The following is a 16,687-nucleotide window of genomic DNA, read 5'->3' on the forward strand; positions in this document are numbered from 1 at the left end:
TTACGGATGGTTGTTAGCCACCATGTGGTTGCTGGGATTTGAACTCTGGACCTTTGGAAGAGCAGTCAGGTGCTCTTACCCACTGAGCCATCTCACCAGCCCATGGTCAACTCTTGAACATGAGGCCTGCTCTGGAGTGCGGTTGAGATACTCAATGTCATTCCCTGAAAGTAACTGGATTTTCTCACCCCTAGTAGACATCAACCACAAATAGCTCCTCAACCAGGGTCTGAACTTTGTGCTTATTTCCTGCTCCCTGTGGGAATTTGTCTTGAAGATCTTATGCACACTGTCACAGTGTCTGTGAATTCATATGTTTATCATTCCTGTTGTGTCTGGAAGATACTGTTTCCTGGAAGTCGTCTACCATGTCTGTCTCTTATAAGCATTTGGCCTCCTTTCCCACATATATCCCTGAGCCACAAGGGGAAAGGTATGAGAAAGACATCCCATTTGGGATTGGATACTGCAAAGTTTCTCATTACCTGTATACTAACCAACTTGGGGTCTCTGTGTTAATTATCAACCACTGAAAGAAAATACCACTTTGATAAATAGTGGGACATGTAGTGATCTATAGGTATAGCACTGTATCATAGGTGTTGTTTGACTTCCACAGTCATTTAGCAGAATAGTAGTAGGTTTTCCTAAGTGTATCAGGTATGGGTTTCACTATGTGGAGAAGATGTTAAATTTGGCTTAAAAAAATGGTTGGTTACTCACATTAACAGTTGCGCCTGCATTGCATCAGTGGGCACACCTTGCAGGCAGGTTACCATTATAGCCCACAGGGGCTGAGCGATGATTCTCCTTTTCTTCTGGCATCATGAATGTTAGTAGGAGTGAAGCTTCCTGCGAATCACCAGCTTGGTTTCTCTATGTTCAAATATGTTTTGTCTTCAACAGAGTCTACCATCTGTTTGTGGAGAGTGAGCAATACCATTGGCAATAACTTGTGATGTTTTGATGGGGGAGTCTATAGCACCTAGTTGGTCAACAACTCAAAATATATAATCCATTTCTGGAATGTGTAAACATTTAGGAAGATTCTAGATTAATAGGTTTCCATATGGCTTTTTAAGAGGCCTCTGATGTCAGTTATCATTGTGTTATCTCCCCTCTCCTTCCTTCTCTCTCCCACCCCTTCTCCATTCAATTCCCATTCTAATTTACACTTTATCTCTTTGTATCCCTGTACTCTATTTCCCCCTCCTTGGAAGAACCTCTCTTCCCTCCTGATCCCTCACTAGCTAACCTCTGTGGATATAATAATGAAACATTCATATCCAGAGCTTAAAAACTAATGTCCACACTGAAGGGAAAATATACCATGTTTGCCTTCCTGGTTTAGGTTATATCCTTCAGGGTGATTGCTTCTAGCTCCACTATTTACCTGAAATTTTTATAATTTCCTTTTTCTTAATAGCTGAATAGTACTGCATTGTGTAAATTGTCCTGCATTTCAATATGCTCTCACCTGTTAATAGATGTCTAGACTGTTTTTAATTTCTGAATATCATGAGTAGAGTAGCAATGAACAGGGAATATTCATATTTTCTATCATATTTCTAATTAAAAGTTCCCCAAACCTGCCCACATTTAAAGTTTACACACAGTGCTGGGCTCACTTTACTTTGGAACTTTCATGTGTCACAGATCCGTTTTATGGTTTACACACCTTTCCCCTTTAGATCTACAATAGACATGTTTCTACACCGGCAGGGAAGATCTCACTACGCACTCTCATTCCACTCAGGTTTTTTAAAGCAACATAGTTGTCATTGCCTGACACCTTCTGGTTAGAAGAAGAAAGTACCAGAGAAAACCTTGAAGAATGAGATCCATGAAGTGGATGGACATCTTGGGACAGAAGGCGGCTGCCCTTGAGGTACAGCACCTCGAAGCTCTCAGAAGCAGACAGCCGCAGTGTGAGCCTTGGGCGCTGCTGACCCCAGACAGCCGCAGTGTGAGCCTTGGGCGCTGCTGTCCCCGAGGTTTAACAATGTCCAGAGGATTTGGATCCTTAGTTACAGTGAAACTAAAAAAAAAAAAAAAAAAAAAAAAAATTTGATAAATTAAATTTCCATGCATGTTTCTTTTTATATATGCTTAACTTACATGCTTACAGTAGCTTAGTTGAATCCTTTCTATAAAAATAGAGTAAGAACTGTAAGAGAACATTGAATCCTAATGGTACTCTTGCTTTTCTTCCTTAGCTGTAGATAAAATGGTAGATAAAACACTACTGTATAATACAGAACTATTCTTTTTTTTTTTTTTTTACATTACTTTTCTAATCTGCTTTAATCAAAAAACAAAGTAACCCATCCATGTACAGACTAAAGCATTTCAAGTTCCTTCAGGGGTGCATGGGCTGGGTTTAGGATGTTGTTGCTACAGTGATGGCATAGAGTATCTTAGGAGATGAGATCTGACATTATTTATTTTATAGTCATGTGGTTTGTACAACTTCATTGTGATGAAGTCTCAGCGACTCTTCTCAGCGTCTTGAGTAGACACCTTGCAAAGCAGATTCCAGACAAAGATGTGAAGGAGCCTAGGTGGTAATGATACCATCACATACAACTGGAGAATTTTACCACTTACATTTTTTGATGGAACATAGATGTTTGAATCGGCAGAAAGATAATAGAAAAGGTAAGATGCAGAGGAAAAGGAAATCAGCTGAGTATTGCTAATGAACGGGCAGACCATCCCTGGGTGCAACTGTGGTTCCATCCACCAAAGACTTCTCCCCCAGGCAAGCAAAAAGTATCCTCAAGCTTTGATCTATTCAAAGGTTAAGGAAGATTGGATATCTGTTTATCAAATACTTTTCTGTATTGATCAAAGGCTGCTCTAAGGGATGAAAACTCCATATTTCTGGCTTTCCCCATTCACCTGCAGTCAGACATGTGCTTGGAAGCCAGGAAGCATCCAGAAGCAGAGAAGATCTGGCACTTGATAGAAAAAGATATGAACACAAACAGCACTGGTGAGCGCCAAGAGGGTAGTAAAATTTTCTCCAGTAAGAAGATGGCACTACCTCGTAGTGCAGAGACAATGTGATCAGCCATAAACTGCTTCCATGTTGTAAGTATGAACAAATACTAAGCTAGCATTACATATTGTCCTCCACCCAGGCTGTTTAACTGTCTCACCAATCTTTCCTGTTGCCATTCAATTTCCTGTAGCAATCTCACACCATGTGTGGCCTTGCTCTTGTGTGTTCTTCTATTATGACTTGTCTACTTCCTGGTCAGGTGTCTTTTTGACAACTATCAGACGTTTCAGAAAGACATTCTGTTCTCTGTAATTGAATGCGATACTGCCGCCTTCCAGGACCTGGCATTTTAGAGGACTGTCTTCATTTTTAGTATTTGTTCACCTGGTTCCACTCCTGACAAACATGTTTGTTTATGATGTTGTACAAATTTTTTCTTCTTCCACTCCCGCCAATTTGCATTACAGCTATATGCTGATGTTAAAATAAAGCGACTAAATCTCTACCTACTGCGACAAGAGAATCTCTGTGAACCTTGGTTATTGTTTCCTGAGATCTCTATAGAGCCTAATCACCATTTATTAACCTCTTATCCAGTTCTAATACCTTAATAACTGAACCAACATGTGTGCATGTATATGGGTGTGTGTGTGTGTGTGTGTGTGTATATGCGTGCGCATGCACATATGTACACATATTCCTGTTCCTGATACGAATGTAGATACTCTAGTCTTATGCTTGTGAAATGGTCTTAATGTTTGTGCTCCTTCAGAATTCAGACACTGGGGGCTGGAGAATGGCTCAGTGTTTAAGAGCACTGACTGTTCTTTCAAAGGTCCTGAGTTCAAATCCCAGCAACCACATGGTGGCTCACAACCATCCGTAATGAGATCTGATGCCCTCTTCTGGGGTTTCTGAAGACAGCTACAGTGTGCTTACATATAATAAATAAATCTTTAAAAAAATTAAAAAAAAAAGAATTCAGACTCTGAGACCTAGTCACACATGGTATAGTATTAGAAGGGAGGATCTTTGGGAGGTGACTAAATCATGGGAACACTGTCCCTACAAAGCCACTAGTACCACTAGTAGGTGACTCTAGAGTGCTAACTAGCCCCTTCCATCATAAAGAGGAAGCTATCACATGAGACATTATGTATCTCGAGTTTGGCCTTCTCAGTCTCTACAGTTAGGAAAAGCAAAATTTTTGTTTATATCATCCAGGCTATGATGTTTACTTAATCTAACCTATTATTATCTTATCGCTACCTCTACCTATAACTGTCTGTCTGTCTGTCTATGTGTGATGTGATGAGTTCTTCCGTCTTGACTCCCTGGCTGTACCCTGGAACTGTGAGCTAAAGTGTGAAACTGAGCAACTTGAGCATCAGGGTATGTTGACATTACCATGCGTCCTGGACAAATCTCCATGGATACAAGGACAACTGTACTTAGCACAAGAGTAATGTACACTTTACACTACAGCTACTGTGGCTGCTGTGCTCATGCCAGCATTACTATTGTTATAGTTAGTTGTTGTTTTGTTCATCATTGTCTTCACCTGTGTAGTACAGTGCTTGTACAGTGCTTCTCAACCCGTGGGTCACAACCCCTTTGGCAAACCTCTGTCTCCAAAAAAATTTACATTACAATCCATAAAAGTGGCAAATTTACAGTTATGAAGTAACCATGAAATAATTTATGGTTGGGGTTCACCACAGCCCTCAGGGAACTGGATTAAAGGGTTGCATCATTAGGAACATAGAGAACCGCTGGAATCAGACCTAACTGGGTGGGGGTAGATATAGAATTCCAGTTTCTGTTCTTATCCATGCTGGAGTGAGAAAGATCATAAAAAGCTAAGTAGACCCAGGGACCTCAGATTTAGAAGCTTTCCCCCTGGAGAAGAGCCAGTATGTGCATATGCCTATGTATATACATGTAAACATGTGTATGCACATATGTATACACATGTAAAGTATGTGTCTAACACATGTGCATATGAATACACATGTAAGTATGTGTATAACACATGTATGTCTCCTCTCATAAACTCATAAATTTCTATTTATGAAAATATTCTCTCATTTCCACTCTGCAGATGAGACGACTGAACTTGTCACAGATAATATGCTGAGCTTCAAACGTGGGGTTGTGTGAGCCCATAGTCCACTTTCTATGTATTAGTCTCATGCTCTGCCTTTCTTTAAATTAAAAAAAAAAAAAACCTCACATGTGTGGCAAAATTCAATTTAACTTTCATGTTAGAAAGTTTTTCTGAGTGAACAACACATGCCATTCTCTTTAGGATTCCAACTGTTTTATAGGTTCAGATCCACCTTGTGGATACAAACATGGATTCTACCAGATCTCAGGGGAAGCAAGCAAGGCCAGGCTTTGTGTCCAGCACATCCTCACTTCTCCTGAGCGGTGCCTCACATCAATGGCGTCCTCCTTCTGCCAATCAAGCTATAACTGCTTTCTTCAATGTTTTCTGTAATCCCCTTTCCTCCCAATGTTGGCAGCTGAGTCACGTAGCAGAAACCATCAGCTGGGGTTTATTTCAAATGCCTGTATCTGGGAAGAAATAAGCCATTTAGGCTCCCCCATGGGGAGCTAGGTGCTAAGTGAAAATGTGAAAGATGCAAACTAGAAGAGAGGTTTGATGAAGGTCTTTCCCAAGACGCCAGCCTTCAAGATATTAAGGCCTGGGAATGTGTTTGTATTTTAGGAAGCTGCGTGCACAGTTGCACCCCACACCTTGTAGCCAATCCTGCAGAAGTGGCATATCTCTGGTTTCCCAGGCCCACTGTTCACAGGGCACAGTGTTATGATGCCCCTACCTATTAAGACCTACAACTGTCTCTGAAGCTCCAGCCTCAGAATTTACTGATGGCGATCTCTCTAGAGCAGTCTGGAAGGGGCTTGCAGAGACACCTTCAATGGGTCTGGCCCTTTGGAATTCAGAATGCGGTTGTGGATGAGCCTGGTGCTATTTGTATTTTGATGCGAATTCCACTCTCCTGGAAGGGATTGCCGGCATGGAGTGAGTCACGTCCTCAGATGACTTCTTGTGAACCAATCCCCTAATGAGTAAAGGAGTCAATCACTGGGCGAGTAGGAGGGACTTCCGGGTTGGATGGTGGAAGAGAGGAAGCAGGAAAGAGTTATGTCTTTTTGGATAGGGATACATGAGGACAAGATATAGCTACTAGAGTCTCCGGTTTCAATGCGGTACTGTCAGGATTCACCACTAGAGGATTTAGATTTAACAAGGTTTATGAGATTAGGATTTTAGTTGTTACCATTGTTTCTGAACTAAGTCTGTGTTGCGTTTTTCCTTCACAGTGGCTCATTTGGGTTCAAGAGAGAAAGGTATGGCAGATGTGCACTACAAAGATTGTGGGGTTTTTGAAGCATGGGGCTGGCAGGGTAGCAACACTCCAGTAGGAACTTAGCAAGCTTGGTGAAGAGATTTTGGAGCTCTAAGTCAGAGAATTTCCATGAGATAATAACAGATCAGCCATTGCCCGCTAGTGCAAGGCTGGCCAAGCTGCTGGGGCAAAGAGTTGCCGGCACAAGTGCTGGAATGAGCCGGTTCTTTTTAATATTTCCCACAACAGGGTGCAGCTTTGGTCCTTGGTAGTTAATGTTCAGATGAGAGGAAGACATCTAAGCAGATGGCAGGCAGGGCAGGAAGATGAGGTCTGAAAGTCAAGGAACCATGCCCCACCCCTGAGATACTGAGGCCATTGTCCTTCTTCCACTTAGTGTAGACGCGAGGAGATGGGGGCAGATTGAAGCCATGCTTCTCCCACACTGGACAACATAATCTCAGGAGTGATATGCCAGGCCTGATGGTGGCCCACATCATCCCTTTCCAAACTGGAAATTACTTGTCTAAAATGAGAAACTTACTCCTCAGTCCCATCAACCTGTAGCCAACTTTTTGTAGCGTGACATTGTTAGGGATGCAGATAAGGCTGGAACATGTCATGGGTGACTTCAGTGTTGAGTCCAGGTAGAACTTTGCATGGGAACACGGCATACCACGATAAAGGGGAGAAGGTCATAGGTCATCTGGTCTGAGTGATGTACAGTGATTTGTTTGGAAAATGCCATAACAAAGCCCATTGCTTTTGTAGGCTAACTAAAAATCTAATATAAGTGTTATTTAAGATTTAGGATGTTAGAAATGTGGAGTTTGCACGGTTCACACAGATAGGAATGATAAAGCATTTACTATCCAGGCATGATTGGCAAAGACAAAAAGAATAACACAATCTTGGAGAGGACAGCTAGGGGTTTACAAATGGTTCTGACTTTTCTAGAGGTCAGTTTAGTTCCATGATCAACATGTAAATTGCTTGTCCCCCCCCCCCGCCCCTTCTTGAGACATGTTCTCTGTAGCCCTGTCTGTACTGGAATTTGCTCTATAAACAAAGCTGGCCTTGAACTCAGCGATCCACTTGCCCCTGTCTCCTAAGGGCTGAGATTAAAGGTATGTGCCATCACCACCTTGCAAACTGCTTGTCTTTGAGTTGATAATTCTAGAAACTTATTCTACAGAAACAACCAGACAAATATGGGATGGGTATGCACAAGGAAGTTGCTCACAATTTTGTTTATAGTGGTGAGAAATTGGAATCAGCAAACAGTAACAAACAGTGAATGGAATAAATTCTTTCTATCTATCTATGCACTAATCAGCAATCTATATGCAAATGAGCATCTCTATGTAGACAATGTGCAGATTCATTAGTATATCATGTTTAAGATATGTTAAGTCTTAAAAGCAGTTGAGAGATAACTTATTTGGTATTAATGAACTAAAAACATGAACTGATATAATTTCTAGAAGTTACAATACAAAATCTTATGGATGGTAGGTGTTTTGTTCTTTTCAATTTAATGAATTATCTATAAATTTCTTAAAATCAATTTTTATTACATCTCTCTCTCTCTCTCTCTCTCCCTCTCTCTCTCTCTCTGTGTGTGTGTGTGTGTGTTTGCAGTGTGCAGGTTCTTTAGTTGGATGCTGACCCCAGTATGACTGGCAAGCCTGGGAGATCTATTATGAGTCGACTCCCTCAGTCTCTTTCCCATCTGGTTTCTAATGTTGGCTGTAGGCTCTCTTACAGGCATGATCTTCCCTCTGACAAGCATGTAGACAGTGGGAGTAAGAGAACAATTTGCTGGAGTCAGTTTTTCCTTCCACCATGTGTGTCCTGAGGCTCAAACTCAGGACTTCAGGCCTGACCCTGAGAAGTAACACTAGAATCAACATGAATTATTTTTGCCTTTTTAATCCACTTTATCAGGGTATGGAGTGAACTGGCATCCAAAGTTCCTCTCTCCCTGCAAACTAAGCTTCCTCCCAATGTGCTGTGTTTTCTCCTCCTCCAAACAACTGTGGCCACTAAAACCCAGATTTTATGTAGGATAGTTCAACAGAGCTTGCTCCCTCATGACACCGTGGAGGTGAACCTGCGTTGTGTTGCCTCACCAACGGCTTTGGAATCCAGCTGGGTTCTGGAGGAGTGGCTATCAGTGTCACACATGGCAATGAGTGTGCCCTGGTTTGATATCATTCTTACCTACTTAGAGAGGGCAGAGGGATCTGAAGAACACTTTCTAGGCTGATTTGGTGTTGATAGATTGTGAAGGGAACAAGGTCATCTTGGATTTAGACTACCTTTCTCCAAGGGTCTTGAGATCTGGAGTGGTGAAATGGAAGCCAGCCCGTGGCTTTGTGCTTAGGCTCACCGTCTTCCTTCTGTCCTGGCAGGACTTGCAGAGACTGCCTTTACAACTCCAGGGACAGCTGTTGACACAGACTCCTGAACATCTGTCTGGTTCTGCTTGACATCTTTCTTCTCAGGTACGAGGGAGGGCAGAGCTCGAGTCAGTCTTGACTTAGATCTGCAGGGCAGTGGTTGGACCACATGCATCTCTGTGAAGCTCAATAAGCAAACTCAGGAGCAAACCTGGTGGTAGCTGAACATGCAATGGAGAAAAGCAAATAAAGAAAGAAGGCAAAACAAAAATACAATGGAAAGCAAAGAATAGTGGATAGAAGAAATGGGGGAGCAGACTCACAAATTGAAATGAAGGGAAGAAAACCACTCAGGAACTAAAACAAGGTCTCTGAAAGTTGTGCAGGATTAGGAAAGCTGGTGTTCTTCTCACGGAGGTATAGGGGTGCACCCCACCCCGCACTGTCCCGCCTACATTCTTTAAGACATCTAAGTCATCAGGCCCGGGTATTTGAAAGGGGGGCAGGTGTGATTCCTGGCGATTATGTCACCCATTCGTTTTTCCACTTGTCTGCATTATCCCTTTGACTACATGGGTGATAGTTGGAAGGCGGCCCTCCTCAGAGAGTAATGGCGCTCACCCTGTGAAGCTGAGAAAACAATCCCTCTTGCTCATTTCAAGCTTGGGCTGGGAGGGGCCTTCAAGGCTTTCCGTCCAATTCTAGAAACGCAGAGTCCCAGGTTCTTAATGTGTAGGTTTTATAGATATTCAGTTTCACAAGTTTCTGAGGGTTTGTAGACATTTTTGTGGTAGTTACAACCTCTGTTCTCTCAGGACTAGGGAAAACCAAGTTACAGAGAGTCGTCATTTATGAACTTCACATGAACTATGCACGTAGGACACGTAAGAATACATATGCAATTATCACCTTGGCTAAGGCATAGAACATTCTGGAATCCCAGGATAATTTTTCAGTGTCTTTTCATCAGCACTTCTGCTCCTTCTTACCCCAGAGCATAGCTGTTTGGCTTCTGTTTCCAAGCTTCATTTAGGTGGAGTTGTTTGCACATGGGATCTATCTGGAGAAGCTTGGATGAGATGTGGAAAAACAAGAACCTTCCAGAAAAAAAAAAACAAAAAACAAAAACAAAAACAAAAAAACCCAGGAAAGCCCCAGTTCCGCATAATTATCCTGTGGCTTTCACATGTTTGTGGTGGCATAGATGTGTAACCGCACAGAACTCATGTCAAGTTCCCATCCTTTTTGATCAACACCGAGAGTTAAGCAATCAAAGGTGGATGGGGGAAAACAGCCTGTAGAAACAGAGGAACTGAGTTTATTGGTGAGTCAAGGTAATTGCTTGGGGGTGGGGGCGGTAAATGACTCCTGGAGATATTTTAGTTTTTTGAATTTTTGATGCCTGATTTTGGGCATGTCTCTTACAATGCAGTTGGAAAGGGTAAGAAGGCAGAAAGAATCTCGTTTCTGAACAATGAACTAACCACATGTCTTAGATGTTTGATTCACAAATGCTCCAGAAACACAAATAGCCTGCTTTTCAAGATATGGCCACTAGATGGGGATCTTGAGTCAATCATAACTGGCCCACTCCCCCACTCCCTGATTTTTTTTTTTTTTTTTTAAACCAGGGTTTGAATACATATGATGCGAGTTTACAATTTTGGCATTTCATGTTGTTGCTGAACTTTTTGGGGACAGTAATTTGGAGTGAAATGCATTTAGTTTTAAATGTATGAGCTTAATTAATTTTTCATCTGGGGTCTCGGTAGGGTGGAAGGGCCCCAATGTGCTGTGGCATGCTATTAATCCTGTGCTAAATTCTGGCAGAAGTTACTACTGCTTATTCAGATTTCCCCACAGGGTGTGGCTAGTTGCAGTGACTGTCACTGTACCTTATAACTGATTAAAAGCGGAAATCCTTACTAGACATTGCTCTCGCAGCAGCCGGCAACTACCCTTGGTTTTGTTTCCATAGGATAAGCGGGTTTCACGTCTCAGCGTATGAGAAACACTAGCAACAAGGGCTCATGTCTTTTGCTTTCTTCATGTTAAATGAAATTCCAAAGTGATTTTTAGATGCAACCACAACGCGACCTTATAGAAAGATCTTGAAATCCGACGTAAAGACCTTTTCTATTGGTGAAGGCAGCCATGCGACCGAGGAATAAAATTACTTTCGGCTGGAAACAGGGACCGAAGCGGTTTGTCCTCCCTAAGATGTTTCTAGCAAACTCAGGAGTTGGACGGCCTTGTCTGTAATGTGCTGACCGTCCACCTAGGGACAATGTGACCATTTGGTTTTTGGCTGCTATCTGAAATGAGTTTGAGTGTCTCAGCTCATTTCATGAGAAACACAAATAAAGGCCACATAATAAAACATGTAATTTGGGATTATTGCCAGTCTCTATTCAGAAGGTGCCCAGACCTCAATTTCTGAAAACGAAATTCTGTTCCACATAGATAGAAGCTCCCGGACTTCCAGACCGGCTCCAGTGGAGTCACGGGAAGGAAGAAGAGGAAATTGTAAACCACGAGGCATCATGCCAGAGGAAATGCCTCCGGTGACCCAGACTGAATGCCCTATGGTCTCAAAGACCCCACATTCAAGCTGCACGACGTCTGGGTGTGCTTGACTCCAAGTCTCAGGCAGGGGCTATCCTCTGTCTCTGCTTTTCCGTACCATGCTCTCTGCTGTATATCTTCCTTAAGCTGCGTAATAAAGAATGATAAGGGCTTCACGTCTTTCTGCCGTCACCTGACTCTGCCACAGTTCCAAGAACGGGGGCACCGGGGACACCGGGGAGGTCTGCAGCACTGTGGGCCCTGAGAGCTGTCTGTGATCGTTCCACACTTCACTGCTCACTCTAGTGAGAGAAACAGACCCCAGGGGCTGGCTGCACTAGGGCAGGGAGAGGGTCCCGGCGTGGACATTAGTGAAAGACCGTTTTCATAAGTATGGGACATCATCCAAGAAATGTCTCAGATTTCAGACTTTGATCCCTTTCAGCAAGTGAAGATTATCTTCAGTTGTTTATTTCTTTTTGCATGTGTTTTTCTTAAGCAACAGTAAAGCATGTTCATTAGAAAAGTCGTAGTAAACAGACATGTCCTGTGTTGGGGGAAGTAACTGTTTGGGAGCCTATCACATAGATATAAACTCAGCCAGTGCCTTTCTGTATAGTACACGGCTTTGATCTGAGCTTGTGGGCATGTACATACAGTATTTCAAGAATAGTGGTCCTTTTACAGTACAACTTTAAGGCCTTTGAAGACACAGGGCTGTCTTCTTGCTCTGTATTTTACCAAGTATTTATTTATAGCTTCACGGTTAACAGCTGCCTTGTATTCCCTGCTAAACAATCTCTTATTTTAGAAGAGTGCCTTCAACATGTCCACTTTATTGATGATATAAACAACACTGAAGTTACACTCAGAGAGTTTTGCTGTATATGTCAATATATCTAATTTGAACAACTGACGGTGCAGATATCACTTTCCGAGTGGAAGGAATACCTTTGACAAGAGTATGGGGAATAGAAGTTGGCGGGTATAGAGGAAAGAAGTCACCCCTCCTTCCATGAGAAAATACCCTTCGCATGCACAAGCATAAATATCCCATGTACGCCATTTTAATGTAATGGAAAGTGGTTACTTAAATCCCTAGAGTCTCTGGTTTAATGGAAAAGCTACAGGGGACACAAGATGCATGAAACTGTTTTAAAGTCTTTGTTGGGCTTGGAATGATGAGAGTTTATGTAATTAATCATGAGGGGATGTTTTTAGTCACAGAAATGATCATTAGCACCGCACTAGAGTTAAGTAATCTTTATAGCAATATAAAAATGCCATTTTGCCCTTAGATCTTACCGAGATTTCGCTTCTCTTTTATGCTCTTTGGCATTGCAACACCCAGTAATTGAATGCTACTTACTAATGAGGGCGGAGAATGGAGCCGGCTAAGCTAATGTGTCCATGGAAATTTTCTGAAGCACAAGTCCCAAATATCACCACCACAAATTGTGTTAGCCCAAAGCTAGGAAAAAGGGAAATTAAGTTGTGATAATTGTGGTGCTTAAAGAATTGTCCCCACTCTTTTAAGTTATTAGCATTTGTTTGTCCCTGTTTTTCTTTCCTTTTAAAAAATGTTTTAAGCTACAGATTCTCTGGAAACACCTTCGGTTTGCATTTTTGTCCGTTGTTCTGGTTGGTATGGGGCTTGCCGTTATTTTAAACATCCTTTCATAAACAACAAGAATTGTGAGTGGTAAGTTTTTTGGCGAACAGATGGCTCCTATTAGGTCTGTTTTGACAGTCATCGTGGTACTTGGCCATCCGGTTTGTTCTCATGACAATACAGGTCAATGGTTAACAGAAGCCCTGGAAACAGGGGAGCTTGATGTGTGTTGGGTGATTGCAGAGTTCTCACTGGTGATGGGGGGTGGGGGGGGGGGAAGGGTACGAGAGCACGTGACCAGCCATCCTCAGGGGAAGGGTATGAGAGCACATGACCACCGTCCTCCACAGGCTGGGTCCCCTAAAACCCGAGGATGTAAATGTCAAAAGATCTGCTCCAGGAAACACAAGTGCTCTTGCTCTGTATGACTCGTGTTCAGAAGCCAACAGCTTTCTTCCGGATTAGAAGACACTGGTGGACTCGGCTGAAAGGGACAACACAGCGCGTCAGCTGCTCTCCTATTTTGTCTCCATGACAAAATGCTTCTGCCTGAGTGCAGTTGAGGGTTTTTTTTTTTGTTTTTTGTTTTTTTCCTTATTTGTTCAAATTTAAGTGTGTTATCTTCTAACTAAAAACCCTTTAAGAAGTTAGTGCAGACACGCTTGTATTTCTAGAAAGAGAAGTTTAGGGGTCGTCTAGTTGTAGCGTCTCTCTCCTTGTTCAGCAGGCAATCGACTGTTCCTTTGGGACACATGCCTTATCCTAGGTGTCCCTCATTATCAGTCTTAGCAAATGTAACGTATAGAAAATAGGAAATGCTGCCCACAGTGTCATTTAATGAAGCACCTTTACATTTAAAAAAGCAAGGATGTCGCTCACGCTTTCAAAATGTAATTTAATTGGTTCCAAACATGAGAAGTTGGATTTTGATCTTAGTCTATAAAGGATTTAAAAAAAAAAACCTATAAGGGCAGACTTAAATTCCAACTGAAAAGAATTACTTGTAAAATTTTAAAAGCAACTCTTTAATCTTTCACCAAACTATTAACAAGTATTATAATAGCTATTCCATTGAATTTCTTCTTTTGTTACAGAAGCCTGGGTCATTGAGATGGTCTTTATATACTTAAAAATATGCTCATATTTTTTGAAATGTCTTTTTTTGCTGTGTAATAAAAATGAAATTATAACATCTCTTTTCTTTCTGGAAGCTTCCCCCACAGGATTTCTCTGTAAGTCAGCATAACTGTAGGAGAGCAGAGAAGGTAACAGGGCTGTCTCTCTACCCTGCACTCCTTACGAATCTTAGCCATTGGTGAAAGAAGTGGACTTCAGTTTTCTTTAACCTTTCTTGAAAACAGATATAGCTGCAGAAATAATCATATTTATCTTTCTGAATACATTTTGAAAACTATTTTTTATGATTATCATATAGAAAATAATATAAATTATGTTGTCTCTATAATAAATCAATCCTTTTCCTTCAAGTTTGAATGAGAAACACTGGATGTTTTCTGTTTATTGTGTACTTATGAAAACTTCTACACACATACACACACACACACACACACACACACACACACACACACACACACACACCTTTTACATCCCAGGATGATTGTATCCTTAAGAAAGGAGTTCATCGGGTCTGCTGCCTTGCTGGCCTGTAGTCATCAGCTAGTCGACAGGGTGATGAAAAAATGGCAAATTCGGTGCCTGTCTAGGCTAACGTGAACTTCAAGGCCAGTGTGAACACCCTAGTGAGACTCTTATCTAAAAAACAAAACAAAATTCCCCAAACCAAAGATGAGCAACAACAAGAATATAAGACAAAACACAAAGTAAGGAGAGGACTGGGCTGAATCTCAGGGGTGTCACACTTTCCAAGCATGTGCGAGGTTTTGGGTTCAGTGGAAGGTAATGTCGGGATACAAAACAACAGCAAAGGCAAAATAAAACAAAGAATTTGTGATACTATGTGTGCTTATTTCTCCTGAGTCACAGAAAACAGGGATATTTAGGTACTTTAATGGTGGCAAACACCATGGATCAATTGTCTTTCCTTAGAGAGCAGGAAGACAACTGATTCAAAAACAAAATAAAAATATACAAAAAAGGCAAAATGCACATGAGATCTTGATTTGTTTGAACCCATCAGAGCCGGTGACTATTGCAGCCTGTGTGAGCGACTGAGAAACAACTTCTGTGCATACTTCACGAGAGCTAGACTACCAGGTTTTAAAAGCAAAGGAAGGCATGGGCTGGACTTAAAGGGACTCCTCCTCACAGCTCCTTTATGGAGGTGGCCACAGAGGACTTTTCTAAATTGCCTTTGGATTTCAGACCTTCTAAGAGTGCATGGTAATTTCAGACAGTGACTTGTGATGCCAGGCAGTTGAGGGGATGAGAGGAATACTTGTTTGTCTGGCTGTCTGACTCCACTGGAATGCAAGACAAATGACATCCTTTGTTCTTTCCAGCATGATGTTTTTAGCATCTGCAAGTGAGTCTGGCACATAGTAGGGACTTCATACATCTTCCTGGAATGATGGAATTGACTGAAAAAAAAAGTGGATGAAATTAAGAATGTATTCAGGAAGGAGGGGGTACAGAAATGGAGAGATGTGTGGGTTCACAGCCACACCAGATAAAGATGTATCATTTTTTTTCCAGTCTTGGAAGCTGCAAGGTGAGTGTGAACTATGTTGCCAAGCAAGGGCCAGGCAGGGGCCGTCAGTTATCTCTTCCCAGAAGTCCCATGGCTGGGAGCATCCTGCTACTTCTTTGCTCTCTTGCTTCTCCATTCCTTGGGACCTCTCTCTTCTGGTTGCTTTCTGCCTGTGTCAACACGAAGCTTGGCTTTGTGTGTAATGAACATAAGAGTGAGTAGCTGAGGATATCGGTGTGGGCATCACACAGGTCTGGGCATCAGTCCAGGGCAGCCACCTCAGTATATCTGATCCTACTCAGGTGGTTCAGCCTCATTCTTCTCATCTGTGTATTTGGACTGATAACAATTATGCCCATCTTGTGTCTGATATGAGCCCTAAATGAGAACAACACTGTAGGGTGGCTCACCACCCACAGAGGGTCCATGCCTGTTGTGCACTTCACTGAGGACTGGTTTGTGAGCAGTCTTGGCAGTGAGCTAGGTTGCATTTCTTTGTGTGCCTTTTCTTTGTCCCTAGTCTTGAGCAACAGAACACGGGAAAGTGGCAGAGAAGAAGTGATGGTTACCTTCCAAAAGGATGTGCAATCGTGAGTAGGGATGTATTTGGCAGCACCGCTGACCCGTGTTTCCCAGGATCTCAGAGGTTGGCTCCGTGTCGCCATTAACAATGAAATGATCGACATGCAATGAACCCTCTTTAATGTGGGCATTAAAACACTGGGCATGTTAGCATAGTCAATTTATTCCAAAGACAGTCCTTCACACATTCTGTTTCTCCTTTCAAGTTGATTTCCAAGTGCTTACATGGTACCTGTAGGCTGGATCTTGAGCTCATTGGGCATGGTAGTAGATTGTGTGTTGTTATCCAGGTTTTGTGAAGAAAACTTGTGGTGTCATGGTTTAAGGGGTCCCTCCATTGTGGGAGTCATTTCTTTAAGAGGAAGATGAAACACGTGGCTAGACTTTCCCTCTTAACTATTAATAATGTATTTGGCAAATTATAATTCTGTATTCAAACAACTAAAGTACAATCATATGCCAAATCTACAAAACACCCCT

At 42.1% G+C, this 16,687-nt stretch overlaps 1 long non-coding RNA gene across 1 annotated transcript; it reads left to right on the forward strand.

Moving 5' to 3' along the window:
- The first annotated feature begins 6,162 nt into the window (after positions 1-6,162).
- LOC110310146 lies at positions 6,163-11,518 on the forward strand. Its single transcript, XR_002379812.1, has 3 exons — positions 6,163-6,379; positions 8,793-8,885; positions 10,759-11,518. It is a non-coding gene; the product is annotated as an uncharacterized LOC110310146 (long non-coding RNA).
- The last annotated feature ends 5,169 nt before the right edge of the window (positions 11,519-16,687 follow it).

The sequence above is a fragment of the Mus caroli genome, chromosome 15 (assembly GCF_900094665.2).
Source record: "Mus caroli chromosome 15, CAROLI_EIJ_v1.1, whole genome shotgun sequence".
Lineage (NCBI taxonomy): Eukaryota > Metazoa > Chordata > Mammalia > Rodentia > Muridae > Mus > Mus caroli.